This window comes from Schistocerca serialis, chromosome 6 (genome assembly GCF_023864345.2).
Source record: "Schistocerca serialis cubense isolate TAMUIC-IGC-003099 chromosome 6, iqSchSeri2.2, whole genome shotgun sequence".
NCBI classification, from domain to species: domain Eukaryota; kingdom Metazoa; phylum Arthropoda; class Insecta; order Orthoptera; family Acrididae; genus Schistocerca; species Schistocerca serialis.
In genome coordinates, this window is record NC_064643.1 from 154,007,009 (window position 1) to 154,031,290 (window position 24,282).

Consider the following 24,282-nt stretch of genomic DNA (forward strand, 5'->3'; position numbering starts at 1 on the left):
TTGTGATAGTGAAAGGACACAGCAACACTGGTAAGGAAAGAATGAGACAGTAGCACTAAGAGAGAACAAGTGGGAGACAATGAAAATGAGAGGAGAGCGTACTAGTAGGACAGAAGAAAGTGACAGTTGGAGAGCCACGAAGAGATAATGACAATGCGTGAGTGATAATAGGCAAGTGGGAGCGGTTGAGCATGAGAAACGTAGAGGAATTTGCTAGTGGATGAGAGCTGGTTACAGTTAGGAGAGTTTATTTGTTTGAGAGTTGAGTTGACTATTAAAAAGAGCACGAATATGTTTGCATGTGAATATCTCAGCGAAAATCTTTAAATGCACTGAGGGAGGTAGAATGAGGTAGCTGGTACCCCATTTTGACTCAGAGTCTTTTAATAAATAGGAGCATATTCGCCTTTTTAGTTCTTCAGAAGAGAATTTTTCATGCTGTGTTTATTTTGTGCGTAGTATTTTTAAATTTTTTCTACCATATTATCCGTCTTCTGTACAGATTTCATTGTAATAATACACTGTATGCAAACTTTTAATTCAGATATCTTGGGAATATTTCCTTAGCCCAAATGCTTCTAATCTGTCCTGGGAAATCAGCTACGCTCGAGTTCATCAACTTTTTCTTGCAGTTACTTCGTATGTAAATTTTTTAGCGCAACAATGGACTTACAATTTTTTATTTTTTATTTATCATTTAATATTTACCATTTGTTGTTGTTGGCATCAGCTGTTATCATACATGTACCGGTATCCTCTTACCATCTACTGCACCATATTATTTCACCTTGTTTAGCGCTTAGTAAAAATTAACATTTGTTCACTAATTTTCTTACCCTGACTTCACTACTATCTTATCGCCTCAGTACTGTTTTGAAACTATTGAGTATCTCAGTATTCCTACAGCACTCACTATCACATCCAAACCTTCAGATGCCTGAAGCTGCTTACCTCGTTCTCCTCCATTGTTTTTTGGCCTACTGATGCCACCTGACACCACTAGAATTTTACCAATCTTGTAGTTTTAGCGGTTTGGAGTCGTGCCTTAAGATTTTTGCGATTGCCCCACATCGTGTCATGAGATGTACTGTAGCGCAGTTCTATTCGTTTTTACCAATATTGTAATTTTAACATCTTGGACTCACCCATTATGCTCTTTTCGGTTACACCTCACTGCGTGATATGACGTCCCACAAACATACACTTTTCTTTTAAACCATTTCTGTTCTCATAGGTGATTTTTCTTCACTAATTTTGCACATATCCTTGGTTTGAGTTCAGTATAGGTAATGAATCTGCACAATATCATTAATTATTCAGCAACTAGTAAAAACGTTAGACGACATCAAGGTTTCTGACGATACAATTTCCTTATAGCACAGACCTATCTTACGTGCACTGCAAGTTAGTTTTGCAGTGCAGTTTATAATTCCATTAGAAATGTTGGTTCAACTCTTACAATACTTAATGTAACAGTTTTCGTGGTGTTAGTTTCGATATTTAACTATGGCCAGTACTGGTGTTATTGCAGTGACCTGGTTTCTGAATGAAGACCCGCAATTGTCGATCGCTTCATGCTGTATCAGACTCTGCGCAATCATTATATCCCATATATCGGTATGTTTCTTATTACAATATCATTTACAATTTCCACACCGATGGAAGTGAAACAGTGTTCAGAAGCCCATATTAAGATAAAGTAGTCAGACATAATGTGATATGAAAGCTACTCACATACTAATTAGTATTAGTACATTCACGAAATTCATGAAGTAACATCACAACGATTATAATTAGAAAACGTGATACTGCCTGCAGCAACAATGACGTTTTATAAGAAGTGATATGCATAACTGCAAAAAGCTCCCGTACCAGTTCAGAACAATACATCGGTTTTAATTATCCAGAACTCAAAATTTCAGCAGGGAAAACTGAGGGTATTATTGACACGCAAAGAATTGAGAGGAAGATCAGCTGTGCACATTTTCAGACCTGATATGCACTTGATACCAGTACTGTATGAAGGGTAAAGAGGTTATAATCTATGAGTACTGTGATGGTAGAATCTGTGAAATATGAAACACAGGTACTCATTCTGAGTGATTCATTGCATGCAGTAATTGATGACACTCGAGAAATAACAAAGGAAATCGCAGTGTCATTGGATCCAGAGATAAGGTAAGAGAGTCAATATGTATATGGTTGTCACTACGTGCAATGTGAGATAATTTCAAGACGAAATCAACAACAAAACTAAATAAAATAAATTCCAGTGTGGAAAGAGAAATAAGTAAGGGCAATGAAGCAGTAAATTCTCATATAAAAACACAAAGTGACAAGGTCAGTTCTCATGTACCAACAGAAAAATGGGAAGAAAAGATAATGGAGAAAAGAACTGCAGTCGACAGTGAAATCTGCCGTTTTATTACAGCAGATCTAAATTTAAACTGTCGCATAGTCATCTTCAGTGCATGAGACAACATGTGACAGTAGTCTGAAGTGTCACATAGTAAGTAATATTGGTGGTGTAGAGCGTACAGGGGTGTAACGTCCCAAGCTGGATGTGGAGTGAAGAGCACGTAAGTCGTTTCAAACAGAGGAGCTGGAGCACAATCGTGGAATTGACGAGAAACTGGTCAACAGAGGCCAAGACATTTTAAAACTGTTCATAGGTTAATTACATCTGTTATCTCAGCAGAAGCAGCATTTATTTGTTGTAGGAAATTTAATTATTTCAATCTACATGAAAATGTAGATCCAAAATTTTTCTCACATTACTTTTTGGGTGTGTTACCAGTACTGTGGTCGCCACGAGATCTAATTTCTTTTATAGCAGAACACTTCAGAGATGACGCTGTTGGGTGGGTGGTTGATAATGACAGAGATGGCCACAGTTGGCTTTCAGGCAAACATTTATAAAGAGTGATTGTTATCGAAAATTGAGCGAAAATAACTAGCAGCTGTTTGAAGAGCCAACAAGTATCAACGAGATCAAGGCACCAGGAAAAGTTTCTTCGAATAGTGGTGGAGAAGCATTAAAAATCTCGACATGGACATGGATATAAAAATGTCTGGTGTGGGTAAAGAACTCATGTTAGTGTTATATATCTGGAGGGAGTTCGTTACAGCATCATGTGATAATTATGACAGTTATTCATAGACCTTCAAAAGCATGGAAGTTTAGGACGGGCCATATGGCAACTAGTGAACTGTACAGCGGTGACAGGGCTGTGCAAGGCGATTGCGTCCTATGTGTGGTGGGGACCTCGTGCAAAATAATTGGTATATTCCACATGATCCTTTAAATTAGTGTTTCAGAATCGTTTTCGCAAGAGACAGCCAGTTATGAAATCCCGGGTTTAACCAGGAATCAGGCAGAGAATATTCATGGATAGAGTGTAAACGAAGTATAGAAAGCAGACGCCGTGGTTGTGCTTAGTGGCATGCAAAAGCAGTTACAGGGAGATGTACTAATTAGAGCAATATCTGGGGTTTTCTAGAGACTTTTGAGAGTGGCGAGACTGAACCCGTGGACGGGTGTCCCACCTACATTTCAGTGAATGAGTGAAGTGAAGCATGAGCATTCCTCCATTAGTTCAAGCCACCTTGATATTTTTGACGAAATTTAAGCCGATGATTCGTCAGGAATTTCACGGATGTTTGATGAGTATGAAGCGACTCAAATGGGAAGAATATAGAATAACAATTCCTAGAGCTGGAAAGTTTGGCAAATTTGGGTTCTAAAACGGAATATTAAAGAATGTAACATGCAAGTACAGTAGTAAGCACAGGAAGGCATTTGGAGCCATGTAACGTTATCTAAAAATTTGTATTCGAAGGAGACTTAGATTACGAACTGCTCTTAAGACTGTTTAGCGATCATGCAATGCTTGTACACTGCCAGTCAAGAAGTGTGAAGTGACAGAACGTCTGGAAAGTTTAAATATTGATCCCTAGGATGATAAAGAAATAAGATTCACTGGGTATACTGAGTACTATAGAAATGCCACAGTTAAAAATTTGTTATACAATGGAGAGCCAGCGGAGATTACAGCTGGTTTAGATCCTCCTGTAACACTATTAGTAGGTGCTTTCGAATGTGAATCGTTAGTTGAGACTTATTCACAGATTTCAGCAGTTTTACAAGAACACTTTAGAGCCTTGCTGTTAAAATGTTAAGTGGTCGTGGAAGGTGTCCAAAGCAATACAGCATCTAAAAACAGTGCCTGTGCAATAATTGGATTTTGTCACAGTACACACATATTTCATAATTTCAAAACAAAGTGTCGACATTATAGATTTTTGGAATTTGTACTGCTGTAATGCCAATTTTTATGTGTCTTGAATGAAAATGTAAGTCAAAGGAAAGGTTGCAGGGAAAAAGGGGAAGTAATGAGAACTTCTGAACTAAGAGTTTGGCCAAACTCCGTAACGAAAATGAAGTTTATATGGTCTCAGTGTTGAAAAGAATACAGAAAAAGAACACAGGGACCATCCTCTAGAAAGGGAAAAAGGGAAGGGTAAGTTGGAGGTATGTGAACAGATGATAACGAAGGAGGCACTATCCTAATGATAAGGTGCAGTTTGTTTCACATCCCATAGGAAGCTTCACACTTGGGCACCTATGCTTACCTGAACTGCATCGCACAATTCTTCTTTTCACTGTCCAGTTCTCTATTTCTCTTATTTGCTCTCTTGTTTCCATTTCTTGAGTGCAAAGAGGCTTTTGACGAATTTTCATCAAATACAGGATGTGGGCATAAATATCGTATTGAGTACAATGCATAGGAGCAGTTAATACAACACTGCAACCTGTAGGCGTGTCTAGTGTTTGCATCGAACTCAAAATGCATTTCCTTCCAACTCTCAGATTCTGGTGAGAAAGATACTAAAATAGAATAGAGGAAATAAATGAGAGCTGCATATAAAATGTTCGGAGGGTAGCACAAGGAAATTAAAGCACCAAAGTAAGACCACTGTCAACAAATATTTGACATTCACTTCTGACACTGGCGGCATCTGGGTGAAGTATAGTATTACGAACAATGAATAAATTTTCGGCTTCCACGAGCGCTAAATTGATTTACTCAGATACGAGATTGCTACTTTTGGCAGTTCTCTGTTGCCATCATCGTATTTGTAAAAAATAGGGCATAAAATGCTAGGAAATAGCAACAAACCTAAGAGCACACATATATTTAGCGAAGATTTTCAGTTCATTGAAAAAAACTTTCTTATGTTTACATCACTACAGAATCTTCTCCAGTAAAGTAAGTGATGGTACATAATGTAGATACATGTTGGTATCACGAGCTGTTGTAGAAGTCAACATTTCAGTTTTTAATAACAGCTTTGTCCAAATATGTTATTGCGCCTATTACAAGAGCTCATATTCAGCATTACTTTACGGTTGATAGATTCCACTACAAATATTCTTAGCGTTACAGAGGTACACCAGATGGTACATTGTTAACACGAATCGATATTATCACCTCACATTAGAGTAAGGCGTGAACATACTATTCCACATAATTATATTTGACTAAATTATAATCATAATATGTAAACCAGGTCAGTGTTCCACATTTTAGAAGCTGTCTGTAAAGTTATATGCAACATTCATAGAACATAATTTATAAGTAAATTTTTCACGAGTACATCATTTTAGAAACGTTTTCAATAATAATAATAATAATCATCATCATCACCCAATTCAATAATTAAATGATGTGACCTCTTCGAGTAGTGGACTCAGATAGGCTTTCAGCAGTCTTCTCGGAGTGGGAAGGTCTTGGGCAGTTCTCTGCCAGGTGTTACCAGCGATCTTCTTGATGTCTTTGTCCCATCAGTCTGGTGTCTTCCTCTAGGCCTCCGATGCTCTCTCGGACTCCACTCCAGTACTAGCTTCGTCCATCTGTTGTCTTTTCTTCTTGCGACGTGGCCAGCCCACTGCCATTTCAAGGAACCTACAGTCTCTAAGATGTCATTAACCTTCGTCACAGACCGGATGTCATCTGCCCGTTTCCTATCCCTTCTTGTATAGCCCAGCACTGATCGCTCCATAGCTCTCTGTGCTGTCCTAAGTTTCCCTTTTGTAAATGAGTTCAGTGTCCATGTCCCTCAGCCATACATCACCACAGGAAGAATGCATTGATCAAATACTGCTTTCTTCAGATTTAATGGCATTTTTGATCTGAATACTTTTGAATTATTCCCAAATGCTTGCCAGCCAAGCGTGATGCGTCGATAAATTTCTGGCCTTATGGCTCCCTTCATATTTATAATCTGGCCAAGGTAGACATATTCACTGACCTGTTCTAGTAGACTGTCCTTGACTTTCACATCTCCATCTGGGACCCAGTTGTTGGACATTACTTTTCTGACGGACAGGTTCATGTTCAAGCCAACCAGCTGACATTCCGATGCAAGATATGTAACTAAGTTTTGGAGCTCTGCGAAGTCTTTGGCCAGTAAGGCAATATCATCAGCCAAGTTGGTAAGCCTTCTTCCATTAATTCTAATTCCCTTGCTTTCCCAGCTCAGCTTTGACATAGCCATTTCCAATACAGCAGAGAACAGTTTTGGGGAGATGGGATCGCCTTGCTTGACACCCCTCATGATGCGGAATTCTTGGGTTGATTCCCCGATGTTAACATAAGCTTAAGAATAATATTTCATAAAAATTCTTAATAATTGTCCATTACCAAATTTTCCTTTATACAGAATGATAGTCAGTATGACAACCTACAACCTAATTAAGGCTCTCTGTATACAGCTAATGGTATCATACATTTCAGTATGAATGGTGTCTGTTCTTTCAGACATATCCCAAAGAGTGGTGTCTGTTGTTTCAGACATATCCGAAAGAACACACACCACCCATATAGATATATAAGCGCGATGAGGGCTAATATGATCATTAAGCGCAGCAGAGAACGCTTCACCTGACCATGTGCCCTACAACGCACAAACCGCCGAGCTAAAGAGAAAAAAGAGGTAGAGGACGCTACTTTAGTGGTGTGTGACAAATGGGAATTTGGATTAGGGGGGAGGTGGTTTGGGTCGTCCGTGCAGTTAAATATAACCACTGTTCGAAGGTAGTGTATATGGTTGACACATTTGGCAAGCAAGCAGGAGGCCCAGGCTCTAATCCTGGTCTTGCCACAAATTTTCCTTTGGTATAGATCGGAATTTCTCCTTTCTGAACATATTATTGGTCTGGCCCTGGGACCAAACACAGAAATGGTGTGTAAGTGTGCGTGCTTGTGTTTGTGTGTGTGTGTATGTGTGTGTATGTGTGTGTGTGTGTGTGTGTGTGTGTGTGTGTGTACGTGTGTGTGGTTGCAGCTTATCGGCGCTCAGTGGCGGGGTTACTAACGCTCTAGTCCCCTTTAAAAAACACACGTACGGATAAAGTTTCGGAAATAGTTGCTAACAGTGATGAGGACTACCATAAAGTGACACTCATTCACTCACTCCCACCTTACTTGCGTTGAGCCGCACAATCGCTCTATTGCACGTGCTGGAGACAAATAAGAAAGGATGAATGGTGCTGTACCTGTGATTTCAACAAATGTGAAACTATAGAAGGACTAAGAGAAGGGTACAGGGAAATGTTACCATTTGTAAAAGACGTAAGTGAGCCCGTCACCCTGTGAATGCATTAAGAACATCTTCCTAAAATGTTGGGAAACATGTTGCACATATCAGCAAAACTTAAAAATCTCCCCAAATTCATATGTAACTTATCTAAAATTAGGGCAGTTCTGTCGCTATTCTGTTGGCTCCATCTGGTCAGAAAATAAAACAATCTAATTAAATGTTTGGCACAGTGATCTATACGCCACAGCCACTACAAACTGAAGGTCCTCCCGCCAGAATGAGGAGCGATGCATCATAGGACTGTGGCCTATGCAAAGACGAGTAAGGAGATCCTCGTCCCGTCTGCATGGCTGGATGGAGATACACCTTGGCTGCATCGTGGACCTTATTACAGAAGTGGTGTCGGTTCTTTTAGACTTTTCCGAAAGGACAGACACCACTCAGACAGATGTATGTGCGCCGTGAAGGCTCACATGTCACCAGTGCAGAGCACTCTTCGCCCGACCTCATGGGGGACTTGACTGGATACGACGAGCAAACAGAGGAAAAAAGGTTAGGGGGTGCTACTCGGTAGTGTGTGGCAAATGGGAACTTGGTCTGAGGGAGATGATGTCCTCGGCTAGCCTCATTCCTGGCACGGTAGCTCAGCGTATTCGATCAGATGATTAGCTGCTCTCTGTAATAAGAAAACTGACTGAACGGATCAACGAAGAACCTGAAGGGCTGTCATGGGACGTCCACCCCGAGCAAATTCAACAAACAGTGTAGAACAAAATGAGATGAACAAATAAAAAAAAGTTGGTGTAGATGGTTAACTAATCTTTCTGATAATCAAGAGACCTGGATTCTAATCCCGGCCTTGATACAAATTTTCTTTTGTCACCAATGAATACTGTCGTTGTCCAAATGCAGCAGAGATAGGATTTCTCGTTTCTGAACAACTGTATCAGATGTAGATTGATTGTATTCATCCAGGTACAGCACAATATCTACTGGCACAGATATACTTTTACAAGTATAGATTCAAAATATATGTACCAACATGGAACTACATAATTTTTTCTTTTGTTGTCAACTATATGAGGTTATCCACGACAACACGTCGCGCTAATTCTAGGTGAAACCTCGTCACGTGATGCCTATATGGAATCTGACCATCTGATATGTAGGTGAATACATTTCCAACGATTACTATAACCAATGTACAATTATTACACACGTGGGCTTGCAGCCGTTCTTAAACTGAGCCCACGATGTAACGTAACCAGTTCGCCCTTACATGGGCCTGTGCTAGTTTCCGCATCATCATAATTTGAAAAACATTTTTGAAACAAATCCTTAAGAAAAATTTTCATACATAATTACATTACATGAGAAATCCTTATGTCAAAAAAAAATCGAAATTTTTTCTCAGTTTTTAAAAAAGTTCTTGTTATCAGATTACGCAAGAAATCGTAGGTGGACGTCGGGTAATGAGCTCTCACCCAGACGTTGAATGACACATTGTCGTTTACAAGCTAGTACAAAAAAGCATGTTTGCTAACCTAAATACAAAATGTATTGATGTAGCTCCATTGGTAAATATATGTAGTGCATTTTTCCAGATTTAAAATATCAGAATGTGCACCATTGATTTCGATTATATTTGGATGTAATAAAATTAGCTCTCTTGTGGCATTATAAGATATACATAGGATTATTTCACAAAATTTTACATTCATCTTACGTAATTGAAGGGAACAGAGCAAGATATTGCTACGTCACATTTTCCTCTTAACTGAGTTGGTAGTTCAAGGATCGTCACTAGCTGGAGCACTATTCAATATCTCTGTTAACTTCTCATATTAGGATACAGATACCACCACAGCCGCTCAAGCTTCAAAACATCACACTGGATATTTCAGCCAGAGTAACCAAAGCCACACAGTTTCAAAACATGGCGTCGCCTGAGTGTAGCAGTGGAAAGACATAAGAACGCGAAAAACTTTATATTTCAGGAACACCTAGTTATTCGGAAGCTGTTCTCTCAGATTATGAAAATGAATATTTTCCTTACATATCTGAAGAAGAATCTTCTGAGAAATAGTCATATGGGGTACGTATTATATTTTTTGAAATTGTGGCATAAAACTGTATTGCAGAAATATTTCCTTAGTTAATGTTGTTTTGTCTGCTATAACCAAAATAATTTATCTGACCTCTATGGAAAGTGTAGGTAGTGTATTTAGTATATTAGGCGGAGTCTATACAGCATAATAGGCTAAACATAGGTCATGTAACTCTTGAATAAGTAGCATAGTATTCTGCAGTGGGCATAGCACTATACTGCCGAAATGTTGTCCAATGTATTTATAGCTTCTCATAGTCAAGGTTTAATTCCTATACAACAATAAAAACCACATGCAGACTGTTGACAGTCTGTTTTACTTACTAAGCAAATTGACACAAAATTTTCATGTAATACACAATTAATACAATTTAAAAGTGTTTTCCAGTAACATGAAACCTCTATTTTGTGGCCTTTTTATAGAAACAATCAAAGTGGTGATATTCATTTCCAGGAAGAGGGGCAGAACAGGTATAGGAACATAATTGCTCTCTGGCACCATCTAGTAACCTGAGGTCAGTCTGATTCTGTGGAGCACTTCTTTCTTTTCCCAGGTCACACTTTTGTACCTTCAGACAGGGATTTTTCTAGAACCGAAAAGTCCAAGAAAGATCACTGTGGTCATGTGTGTACCACTAATGAGTGGACATATATATTATTTCTAAATGCCGCAAGAAGAAATCATTCAGAGTCACCACTGTGGAGAAAGAAAATATTTTTCATGCAACTGACAGCTGTTTGAACAAAATGCGGAAGAGGACAACTGCTGATGAAAAAATGCCTCATAAGTTCGCTAATGTTTACAGTTTCAAATTCCTAAGTGAAACACCGAGGACCAGCCATCACGATACCTATGAAGAGTAAGAAAGCTAGTTGGAGGAACAGAAATCCAAAAATTACCCAAAAACTGAAGAGCTAAACAGGAAGAAACAAAGGATCTTCCTATGACAGTGTCAGTACAAAAAAGAGTTACCCCGGAAAGGAGCTAGGACATAATTGTAAATGCAAAAAGCAGTGATGGATATTAACAGAAGATAAAGCTTGCACAATTTTTAATTCTTTTTGGAATACGTCTCATTTCAAACCACAAAACACGTACTTGTTTTCTTGCATTATGCCAAACGCCAGGCAGTACGTACAAAGCCTAAAAATGCCGATGAATCTAGAAGAAGCTTTATATTTTCGTATAAAGTAAATTTTTCAGGAAAACGTGTACATATATGTCGTGATCAGTTTCTGTCTTTGCATGCGTTGCACAGTAACAGAGGACGTCTTCGAAATATTCAGAAAATGGTAATATCATGTCTTTTGCAAACTGAAGGTAGAGCAAAGCATTCAAACAGGCCAAATAAGTACTCTGACCAGTGTGTGGAGAGTGTTAGGACCAGTATTCGCTTTATTCCGAGATACCAGTCAGATTACTCAAGAATCCGAAACCCAGCTAAAGTTTATCTGAACTATAGCTTAACCGACGATTCTCTTTACACAGACTGTTACGTACCATGGTGGAGTGAAAGTATGGAGACATATATTTCGTACTGAGTTCAACATTGGATTTGAAATTACCCAATCGGACACGTGCAATACGTGTGCTAAGTTAACCGTAGCAAAAGAAAATGCCAGCACTACATTAAGCGAACTTGAACTTCTAAATCTCAAAGCAGAACAAAAGCACAACTACTAAAAGCAGAGGGAATGGAAAATCTCCTGCAATGCGAGCTGAAGAAGCGAAGGAAAGCTCTGTTTTACATGTGATAACTATAGAGATTCAGCAGGCGCTTCCTACTGCTATGTTGACATCTGGACCGGCGTTCTACAAACGCAAATTTTACTTCGGTGTCCATGACTATGCTAAAGAGGAGGGGTACATGTTCCTATGGAATGAAACAGTGCAAAGCGAGGTAGTGACGAAACTTTTAGCTGCATTATGAAGCACTTGTTGTTGTTGTTGTTGTTGTTGTGGTCTTCAGTCCTGAGACTGGTTTGATGCAGCTCTCCATGCTACTCTATCCTGTGCAAACTTCTTCATCTCCCAGTACCTACTACCGCCTACATCCTTTTGAATCTGCTTAGTGTATTCATCTCTTGGTCTCCCTCTACGATTTTTACCCTCCACGCTGCCCTCCAGTACCAAATTGGTGATCCCTTGATGCCTCAGAACATGTCCTACCAACCGATCCCTTCTACAAGTCAAGTTGTGCCACAAACTCCTCTTCTTCCCAATTCTATTCAATACCTCCACATTAGTTATGTGATCCACCCATCTAATCTTCAGCATTCTTCTGTAGCACCACATTTCGAAAGCTTCTATTCTCTTCTTGTCTAAACTATTTATCGTCCATGTTTCACTTCCGTACATGGCTACACTCCATACAAATACTTTCAGAAACGGCTTCCTGACACTTAAATCTATACTCGATGTTAACAAATTTCTCTTCTTCAGAAACGCTTTCCTTCCCATTGCCAGTCTACATTTTATATCCTCTCTACTTGACCATCATCACCTATTTTGCTCCCCAAATAGCAGAACTTCTTTACTTCTCTAAGTGTTTCATTTCCTAATCTAGTTCCCTCAGCATCACCCGATTTAATTCGACTACTTTCCAGTATCCTAGGTTTGCTTTTGTTGATGTTCATCTTATACCCTCCTTTGAAGACACTGTCCATTCCGTTCAACTGTTCCTCCAAGTCCTTTGCTGTCTCTGACAGAATTCCAATGTCATCGGCGAATCTTAAAGTTTTTATTTCTTCTCCACGGATTGTAATACCCACTCCGAACTTTTCTTTTGCTTCCTTTATTGCTTCCTCAATATACAGATTGAATAACATCGGGGAGAGGCTACAATCCTGTCTCACTTCCTTCCCTACCACTGCTTCCCTTTCATGTCCCTCGACTCTTATAACTGCCATCTGGTTTCTGTACAAATTGTAAATAGCCTTTTGCTCCCTGTATTTTACCCCTGCAGCCTACAGAATTTGAAAGAGGGTATTCCAGTCAACATTGGCAAAAGCTTTCTCTAAGTCTACAAATGCTGGAAACGAAGGTTTGCCTTTCCTTAATCTTTCTTCTAAGATACGTCGTAGGGTCAGTATGGCCTCACGTGTTCCAACATTTCTACGGAATCCAAACTAATCTTCAGTGAGGTCAGCTTCTACCAGTTTTTCCATTCGTCTGTAAACAATCCCGTTAGTATTTTGCGGCTGTGACTTATTAAATCAGCAAGGCTAACAGCGCAAAGAATATTGTTGTGTTCTCAGGCAACTGCGCGGGGCGGAACAGGAATTGAGAACATCATGGCTTTCTGTCATCATCTAGTAACCAGAGGTCAGTTTGATTCTATGGAGAACTGGTTTCTTTTCTCAGGCCACACTTTTCTGTCCTCAGACAGGGATTTTTATAGAATCGAGAAGTTCAAGAGAGCTCACTGCGGAAATGTGTATACCACTAATGAGTGGAGAGGTACTATTTCGAAAAACTGCAAGATGAAACAATTCAAACTCACCACTATGGAAAAAGAAGATATTTTTAATGCTACTGCAGCTTTCTGAACAAAATACGGAAGACGACAACTGCTGATGTCAAAATGCCTCTTATGTTCACCGGCATTCACAGTTTCAAATTCCTGAGTGAAACAACGAAGAAAAACAGCTGCAATCAGAATTGCGAAGCGAGGGCGGGCAGCAGATGTTCAGGTCGTTCAGAAGTGGAGGGAACCGATACCAGCCAGCTGGGGTGGCCGAGCGGTTCTAGGCGCTACAGTCTGGAACCGCGCGACCGCTACGGCCATAGGTTCGAATCCTGCCTCGGGCATGGATGTGTGTGACGTCCTTAGGTTACTTAGGTTTACGTAGTTCTAAGTTCTAGGGGACTGATGACCTCAGACGTTAAGTCTCATAGTGCTCAGAGTCATTTGAACCATTTTTTTAACCAATTCCAGCTGACTCAAAGAAGTTCAACGATTTGCAAGATCCACTCCAGTTCATCCCGCCAGGGCACCATTCATTTTACAATACTAGTAAGTGGAAAGATATGGGAGGCATAGAAAGTGGTGATGATAAAGGCTGCCCTCTTAATGTAGGTGGAACAATTCGTGCAGATCATTGAGACAGAATACTTTCTTCATTTGCTCGACATTTGTGTCACATCTCATATTAAAACATACTTTTATTATATACTTTCAAATATTTAGCATGTGTTAGATAATAATAAATATCGTTCTTTACTGATATATTGGGCCACGTTCAGAGGAAAGAAAGTTGTAAGCCACCAATATTCGTACATGCCTTCATCTAATTATAGTTTACGTAAGGTTTTTAGCATATACTGGCCAGTATACAAACAGAAAGCATGTAGTAACTGACATAAACTAACATAAGTAAAGGTACATAATGTAAAATACCAAAATCTGATTTATTGAATATTTTGAAACTTTCAATGCATTTTTCTCACAAAGACGAAAGTGTGGCATAGCAGTATCTAGCTCCGAGACCCTCAATTATGGTCAAAAACCACGAGACGGACCTCGGGGGTGACTCACAGAATAATGTCAACAGTAGGTTTGCCCGTTGTTCTTTCGGTATTTGTGACCGATTGGTTCTAGGCGCTTCAGTCTGGAACCGCACGACCGCTACGGTCGCAGATTCGAATCCTGCCTCCGGCATGGATGTGTGTGATGTCCTTAGTTAGGTTTAAGTAGTTCTACGTTCTAGGGGACTGATGACCGCAGAAGTTAAGTCCCATAGTGCTCAGAGCGATTTGAACCTTGTTTCTATGCCTTCGTACACTGACTATTGGTGTCAGTCAATGAATTGTGAAAAAATCACCAGCAATTTCAGTTTGAAGCGCTTTTAGAAACTCCGCCGATACCTGCATTTTACGAACAATGAGAATGCTGTGAACTCTTCTGACAGACTTTTCAAAATAAGACCTGTTCTTGAGTCAATTGTAAAGAACTGCCGTGAGCAAAAGCAAGAGTCGGAATTTTCTATAGATGAGATGATGGTTCCATATAAAGGTACAAGATTAGGTAATTTGCGCCAATATATTCAAAACAAGCCACACAACTGGGGTTTTAAGATTTTTGTTCGTGCTGGTGTGTCTGGAGTTGTCTATGATTTTCTTCCCTATACTGGCAAGGGGATGATAACTGATCTTCCTGATCACGAGAAAGTATTTGGAATTGGAGGACAAGTTATGGTTACACTTTGCAAAAGTATTGCAAGAGATATTCCTCCCAGAGTTTATTTTGACAATTTCTTTTGCAGCCTAGTAGTTATAGTTTTAAAAAATCAAAACAATGAGTCCGTGGGCACCATAAGGAAGAGTCGAATAAGTAAGTGTCCTCTACAAGACGAGAAGCAGTTACTGAAACAAAGACGAGGCAGCTCTGACTACAGGAAGGACAGCCACTCTGACCTCATTTTAATAAGATGGGCAGACAATAAAATCGTGACACTTGCAAGCTCATTTTGTGGTGTCCAACCACTCTCAACGGTTAAACGAAGCGACAGCTATGAAAAAAGAAGAATTGATGTACCCTGTCCCAGTACTGTACGTCAGTACATCAAGCATATGTGAGGAGTTGATCTTGCTGGTATACTGATAGAGCTCTACAGAACACCAATGAAAACTAGGCGTTGGTACATGAGATTGTTTGGATTTATGCTAGGTTTCAGTGTTGTAAATGTCTGGCTGGTAATGCGAAGAGAATCTCTGAACAAGAAGACCTCATGAAGTCATTCAGGGCAGATATTGCCAATGGTTTGATGTTTTCAGGGAAAAGGAAAGTAGGAAAGCCCTCAATAGACATGACACCACCACAAAAGAAGAGGAGGAAGCCAACAGCTCCGACAGTTCCACAAGATGTCTGATTTGATCATATGGAGCATTGGCCTGTATACGGTCCCAAATGTCATTGTCGTTATTGTCCATCTGGATATTCCACAGTCATGTGTTCAAAATGCAATCTAGTATTGTGCTTCGTTCCAAAGAGGAACTGTTTCCAAAAATTCCATTGCAAGAAGATCTAGAAGGGAAAATGAAACAGCTCTATTACACAGCTGGAATGCATAACTGTGTTTATAAATTAAATTATTCACGTACAGGAAATCTTTTGCTTGAGGTTATTGGCAAACACTCTTTTTCTATAATATGTATAAATGTGGTCTACTGTTGGCAATGTTGCTTGTAAGCAACATTTCATAATTTTTGTCAAAAGTTTCTAAAACTGACTGAATTGTATATCTTTAAGCATAATAAATAAATACAAGCACTGAAAAAAAATTTTTGTTTTTATTTTCACCATTTGTCAAATGAAGGGTTAAAATGATTTACAAGTTCGTGTCGCCCTCCATCGGTAATGCTGGAATTCAATATGGTGTTGGCCACCCTTATCCTTACACTCTCGCAGGCATACGTTCAATCAGGTGCTGGAAGGTTTCTTGGGGAATGGTGGCCGATTTCATAGAGTGCTGCCCTCAGGAGAGGTATCGAAGTCGGTCGGTGAGGCGTGGCACAAAGTCATCGTTCCAAAACATCCCGAAGGAGTTGTGCAGGAATCAGGTCAGGACTCTGTGCAGGCAGGTCCATTACAGGACTGTTATTGTCATGTAACCACTCCTCCATAGGCCATGCATGTTGAATAGGTGCGCGATTGTGTTGAAAGATGCAACCACCATCCCAGAATTTCTCTTCAATAGTGGGAAGCAAGAAGGTGCTTAAAACTCAATTTAGGCCTATTCTGTGATAGTGCCACGCAAAACAACAAGGGGGTGCAAGCCCCCTCCATGAAAAACACGACCACACCGTAACACTACCGCCTTGGAAGTTTACTGTTGACACTACACACACTGGCAGATGACCCTCACCGGCTATTCTCCATTCCCACACTCTGCCATCGCGGCGCCGCATTGTGTACCGTGATTCGTCACTCCACACAACGTTTTTCCACTGTTTACACTCCTTACACCAAGCGAGGCGTCTTTTGGCATTTACCGGCGTCATGTGAGGCTTATGAGCAGCGGCTCGACCATGAAATCCAAGTTTTCTCACCTCCCGCCAAACTGCCATAGTACACTACTGGCCATAAAAATTGCAACACCAAGAAGTAATGCAGATGATAATCGGATATTCACTGACAAATACATTATACTAGAACTGACATGTGATTACATTTTCACGCAATTTGGGTGCATAGCTACTGAGAAATCAGTACCCAGAACAACCACCTCTGGAAGTAATAACGGCCTTAATACGCCTGGGCATTGAGTCAAACAGAGCTTGGATGGCCTGTACATGTACAGCCGCCAATGCAGCTTCAACACGATACCACAGTTCATCAACAGTAGTGACTGGCGTATTGTGACGAACCAGTTGCTCGGCCACCATTGAGCTGACGTTTTCAATTGATGAGAGATCTGGATAATGTGCTGGCCAGGGCAGTACTCGAACATTTTCTGTATCTAGAAAAGCCCGTACAGGACTTACAACATGCGGTCGTGCATTATGCTGCTGAAATGTATGATCTCGCAGTGATCGAATGAAGGGTAGAGCCACGGGTCGTAACACATCTGAATTGTAACGTCCACTGTTGAAAGTGCCGTCAATGCAAACAAGAGGTGACCGAAACGTGTAACCAATGGCACCCCATACCATCAAGCCGGGTGATACGCTAGTATGACGATGACGAATACACGCTTCCAATGTGCGTTCACCGCGATGTCGCTAAACACGATTGCGACCATCATGATGCTGTAAACAGAACCTGGATTCATCCGAAAACATGACGTTTTGCCGTTCGTGCATCCAGGTTCGTCGTTGAGTACACCATCGCAGGCGCTCCTGTCTGTGAAGCAGCGCCAAGGGTAACCGCAGCCATGTGTCTCCGATCTGATAGTCTATGCTGCTGCAAACGTCGTCGAACTGTTCGTGCAGATGGTTGTTGTCTTGCAAACGTCCCCATCTGTTGACTCAGGGATCGAGACGAGGCTGCACGATCTGTTACAGCCATGCGGATAAGATGCCTGTCATCTCTACTGCTGGTGATACGCGGCCGTTGGGATCCAGCACGGCGTTCCTTATTACCCTCCTGTACCAACCAATTCCATATTCTGCTAACAGTGATTGGATCTCGACCAACGCGAGCAGCAACGTCGCGCAACGATAAACCGCAATCGCGATAGGCTACAACCCGAACTTTATCAAAGTCGGATACGTGATGGTACGCATTTCTCCTCCTTACACGAGGTATCACAACCACGTTTCACCAGGCAACGCCGGTCAACTGCTGTTTGTGTATGAGAAATCGGTTGGAAACTTTCCTCATGTCAGCACGTTGTAATTGTCGCCACCGGCGCCAACCTTGTGTGAATGCTCTGAAAAGCTAATCATTTGCATATCACAGCATCTTCTTCATGTCGGTTAAATTTCGCTTCTGTAGCGCGTCATCTTCGTGGTGTAGCAATTTTAATGGCCAGAAGTGTACTTGTAGTGTCGACGGTTTGCCGCGCGGAGTGGCCTCGTGGTTCGAGGCGCCACGTCATGGACTGCGCGGACACTCCTGCCGGAGGTTCGAGTCCTCCCTCGGGCATGGGTGCGTGTGCTGTTCTTACCATAAGTTAGTTTACTTAGTGTTTAACTCTAGGCACCGATGATCTCAGCTCTTTGGTCCCATAGGAGTTTCAACAGTTTTGGCGGTCTCCGTCAACAGACGAGGTCGTCCTATAGGAAATCGTGCTGTATGTGTCCCTTCACGTGTCCACTTCACTGTCACATCAGAAACAAAGGACCTAGGGATGTTAAGGAGTACAGACGTATGACACAAGTGACATCCCCATCATCTGACCACGTTCGAAGTCCGTTAGTTCCTCGGAGCGCGTCATTTGCTCTCTCACGATGTCTAATGACTACTGAGATCGCTGATATGGAGTACCTGGCAGCAGGTGACAACACAATGCACACAGTATGTAAAGCCTGTGTTTTGGGGTATGTCCGGATAGTTTTGATCACATAGTGTATGTTTGTGAGTGTGTGTAACGTCCTTGAAGCGATGAAGGCATTCTCATCAACATCAATACTGTGTCTGAAGCATGAAATGTACCGTCCACAGGGAAACTAATGCAGTGGGGCTCCACATGCATTGAATAAAATAATGAACAATCAGTTTCGATGGAGTTCCGGAATAGTTCTTTTTGAAGTAAAAATGGAAATGAGTGTTTGGCGTCATTGGCCGGGGGGCCCCTTACGGGGCAGGTCCAGCTGCCTTGGTGCACGTGTTGTTACATTCGACACCACATTAAACGACCTGCGCGCCGGATGGGGACGAAATGATGAAGACAACACAGCATCTAGTCCCTGAACGGAGAAAATCCCCGACCCAGCTGGGAATGGAACCCGGGCCTGTAATATGGCAAACGGTCACGCTGACCACTTTTTTGTTTTTGTTTTTGCATTTTGTTCGTTGTTGATCGTTGTGTTTGGTCGTTGCGCACATCACATGACATCAGTTAGTTTGTTGATCCTTCCACTCTGTTTTTTGTTACAGAGGCCAAACAGCTCTCTGACCAAACACGCTGAGCTACCGTGCCGGCTAGCCACTCAGCTATCGGGGCGGACGGAAGTACCACGTGGCAGTCCTTCTTTCAATACCGTTCCACTGAAAGAGTACTACATTGTGTAAAATCACTAATGTCTAAAAGTGAGGCACTTCGCCCAACCGTCCGCCAGGTAAGTGCGTAATTTATACGCTTTCTCCTTTTGGTATAGTTCAGTAATTCATAATCTTGTTGTCAGGTTCACTAGCAAACGAGTAAGTTCAAAAAATATCTCATGTGTGCTGCAGTTCTGTCGCACCCACGGAGCACAAATTAATCCACTTTAAGATAGAAACGTCTGCTTCTTCTTGTTAACACAATGCAAGGGAAAACAAAGGTTCCTGCATGAGTCAGGAAAAGATTAAAAGGCTGAAAATTCACACCGACTCATGGAGCGTAGAGGTATCGTTTTACGGGTAATGTGACAAATCAGTTGGTTTGTAAATCTTTCTCTACGTCGCTGAATCTGCTGCCACTGATCAGTCTGCTGTGAAATTAGACGGCTGAGTTTAAACAAAAGCCATGGTTAAGTTAGTCGATACCCATGATGTAACATCGATTTTTTAATAGAAATTGTAATGATTTCACAAACGAACAACTAGCTACTATTTTCCAGGTGACATGAGTGAAAGTGTTTGTCTGTAGTGTGGTAGTTTCCAGAGGACTGTACTGCTCAGAATCAATGTTTACGCTGTAGTGAAAATTCCTAACCGAGTAAAAACAAATGTAGTAACCCAGTCTCAGACCAGTATACAGCACTGATGCGGCTATCACAACTATTTATTGACATATTTACTGTTGGCGTTAGTGTCGGAATTGTCGGTGGACTTATGTTTAACGATCTTTCTAATGTTTCGCCTGCACGAGTGGATGGGTATCGACGGGGCGGTACAGCCTACTCTTCCTTCCTTTCCTTTAAGAGTAGCTGACATCGTCAACGATTCAGCCCTCGATTGCTAATATCGGAACGTCACAAAAATGCTTAACCATTCGTCGGCCGAAGACATGGAGATCAGACACAACAAGCACTACGTCAAATCCATTTAACTGCATTCTTGCTGTCAACGAGCAATGAACTGAGTTGCCTGATCACATCTCGAAGCGTGGCTCTATTTTGAACGCCTTACGGCGGTATCTTGCGTACCAGTAACGATGTGATTCTTTGTGACTTTGCTGATTAAATGCCTAATAGAAGTCTGTCGGCCACACCGACTCGCATTGTGTGGGTGCTTAAACTTAAACGATCTCTCTATTATGTGTTGTTTCCTACAATGCATTTTTTATACATACCTATAATTAATGTTTTACTGTGGTTTATTGGTCTTTAAGCCGCGTAATGCGGTTCAACACACACCTGACAAATTTTGTTTAATTTTTTCTTTATTTGTTGTTAGTTCTGCCGTTTGTCAGTACGTACTTTGTTATCCACCGAATCTGCATCCACTTTTGGTTGTCCTAGTGTCTTAATATCAGACTTCTAAGAGTTTGGATAACCATTGCGTAGCCCAAATGATATCTCTCTTAATACGCCATAACATTGCAGCTATCCATTCTGAAATTCATCGTTTTTTACAAGCAATTCGACGTCTGAGCGCATTTCTATGAGATTATTCTTGTTTCTCATTTATTTTTCCTGCCCTTATCTATGATCACATGTAATTTTGACTTACGAGAATCGTGAAGGCCTTTCATGTTTATAATTAAAGGAGATAATTGCTTTTAAAGTCAGTCATTAGTTTATTGCAACATATGAAGTGTGATGGAGGTGAATTATTGTGTCATTAAGCATCGGTAAAGAACTATGATTCTTCTCTTTGCAAACGTAGTACACTTTGTGCATGAAACGAATTCTTCTGATGTGTTCCTAGCTGGGAAGCCCAGCGACCAGGTGCACACAGGTAGTGCGCCCACGGGCGAGCTACAGTTGCGCCCCTATGTCGGCACGCTTCACAGATGGCAGGCCCCCAGAGGATTAGCGACAGGCGAAGACGCTGCATACAACACACTGCCAAGAGAAGCCGTGGACATTCTCCGTGTGCCCGAAGCAGCGGAAACTACAAACTTAGAACGAAAAACAGCTTTGTCATGATTCTGGCTAACGCGGACAGAGTGGCGAGTTGGGTGTCCCAGAATCTCAAGTGGCCCGGGGAATTTTGGCCGTTTCCCGAGAGCAGAACACCTGGGAACGTACCAGCAATACTCAAAAGGAGAAGTCTTGGTTTCTTTGTATACTCTGTCTCACACAGAGTGTCGCTCTCTTTTCCTCACGGAATGCGACGGCGAGGAGGGAGGAAATTTTGAAAGGGACCTCTTCATTAGCAAGAATGTTCGCTTTGAAAAATAGTACGAGCTACGTAATTTGCGGACGGGCGGAGACAAGACGCTGGAGGGGAGCGACTCTCTCTCTCCAGGTGCGAGAAGCGCACTAGTATTGGGCATTCCCGAATATTGCTCCTGAGGAGGCAGGAGTTCACTCCTGACTGCTTTCGGTAAGTCGCAAGGATTCTCTTATCGCTTGTCATGAGATAATGCACCTTGCATTCGTCATAAACAGCGTAGAGAGCAAAGTTTGTTAGATCCACGTAGGCGAGCTTCATTCACAGTGCGCGTTATCAAGAGCTTAACTCAAGATCACATTTCAATTTACTACATGTCCGATGACGGTGGTACTGTTAGAACAATTTTGAGCTTTGTTTAATGCAGTTTCACGTAGGTTTGCACTTGCAGATGGACGCATACCGTCGCCCAGTAAAGACAACTTGCAGTAGCAGGTTTCGGGCACTATTTTCAGCATAGGGCATGATAGACGCTATCAGCTATGTCGCCGGTAGAGTCTTGGAACCGCACGCAATCAGCCGACTCCACCGCCACGTCGACCACGGTATGAACATGGTAATACAGAAAACACCCTCTTTCCTAGCTGCGCATTCTTCTTTCGCTTTCTTCAATTTCTTTGCAATGTGTTAGATACTCATAAAGACGCAAGGAACAGTATTCACCCTTTGCCCGTAAAGAGAGTCATATGTTCAGCTGTTCTTTTTTTTATTCATTCCTCAGTTATTACACCAGGTCAACCCGTCTCATGTAATTTATTTATACTTTAAACTATAGTAAAGTCATACAATGCTCATGTTAAAAGGTAAATACCAGGCAGGCACCTTACATAATTCACTTGTTGTGAGCTCTTGGTGCCAATTCAATTCTGATTACTCGTACTCTCTGCTAGATGGAGCTGGCATTGGCAGAGAGGGAAATCAGTTTCTTTCTCAGTGGGAACATCTACTTGTAAGTGCATATACGTCATCTACGAGAATAAATGTGCAATGTCAATACCCAGTATTTTAGGTAAAAGTGTTAAATCGTTAGTATAAGTGACTGAGAGGAGCATGGAGGCTGCCGCAGAGTACTGGCCGTAAGCAGCGCTATGTCGACAGGTAGGGCACAATAATACACTACTGCCCATTAAAATAGCTACACCACGAAGAAATGCAGATGATAAACGTGTATTTATTGGACAAATATATTATACTAGAACTGACATGCGATTACATTTTCACGCAATTTGGGTGCAAAGATCCTGAGAAATGAGTACCCAGATCCACCACCTCTGACTGTAATAACGGCCTTAATACCCTGGGCATTGAGTCAAACACAGCTTGGATGGCGTGTACAGGTACAGTTGCCCATGCAGCTTCAACACGATAACACAGTTCATAAACAGTAGTGACTGGCGTATTGTGACGAGCCAGTTGCTCGGCCACCATTGAGCAGACGTGTTCAATTGGTGAGAGATCTGGAGAATGTGCTGGCCAGGGCAGCAGTCGAACATTTTCTGTATCCAGAAAAGCCCGTACAGGACCTGCAACATGTGGTCGTGCATTAACCTGCTGAAACGTAGGGTTTCGCAGGGATCGAATGAATGGTAGAGGCACGGGTCGTAACACATCTGATGAGGTGATAGACAATTTCTTGACTGTATAGTAGTTCTTGGTGTCATGCTCTCCCAAAGGCAAAAAAAAAAAAAAAAAAAAAAAAAAAAACACATTAATCCCTGACCCCATCCTGTAAACTTGTAGCCGGCTAGAGTGGCCGAGCGGTTCTAGGCGCTACAGTCTGGAACCGCGCGACCGCTACGGTTGCAGATTCGAATCCTGCCTCCGGCATGGATGTGTGTGATGTCCTTATGTTAGTTAGGTTTAAGTAGTTCTACGTTCTAGGGGACTGATGACCTCAGAAGTTAAGTCCCATAGTGCTCAGAGCCATTTGAACCATTTGAACCCCTTGGTCTTATTTTAAATTTAATAGTTACTTGCCCGTTGGATTCGTCCTTGGTGATGAATTTCTGCCTGTATTTGCAGTTAAAATAATGGCTGTTATTTTGACTTTATCTTGCGTGGCATTAATGATTTTTGGTTATTGTTTCACACGTCCATTGCATCCTGATTGATTTCTAATCTGAAAAATAAGACACTGGTCTGCCTTCCCTCTGCTTGGAAGGCTTTCCAACTGCGGCGGCTACTGCTGCAACAGAAAGCGGGATGGGCCGGCTTCCGGATCTTAACTTGTGATTCTCCGCTCTGAGGTCCGTAATTTCCGCTTCCAGGCGGAGAATCCAGTCCTATGTGTCCAGGACCCTGACAGCAGCCAGCTCTCATTTCCTTTCCTTAGCATTTCGGTTTGTCCCTTCTAGCCTAACTTGGGATAGTACAAGCGTAAACTTTTTTTTTTTATTACCGAGGCACATTGTGATGTACATACCTTCTGTTTTGGATCACTACATAGTTCTCCGACGATTTCGTCGAATACTTCTGTTTTATTAGCAGCCAGCTGAAGTATCGTTATTTAACGCCATCCCGGCAGAAATACCAGGCGTTATTACGCTTTCCTGGCTATTGGCGTGTCTTCCAGTTCTTGTGCTCTCAGATGCTACCGTGATCATGTTTTTGAGTCCCGATTTTTCTAAATGAACTAGCAGTAGCTGC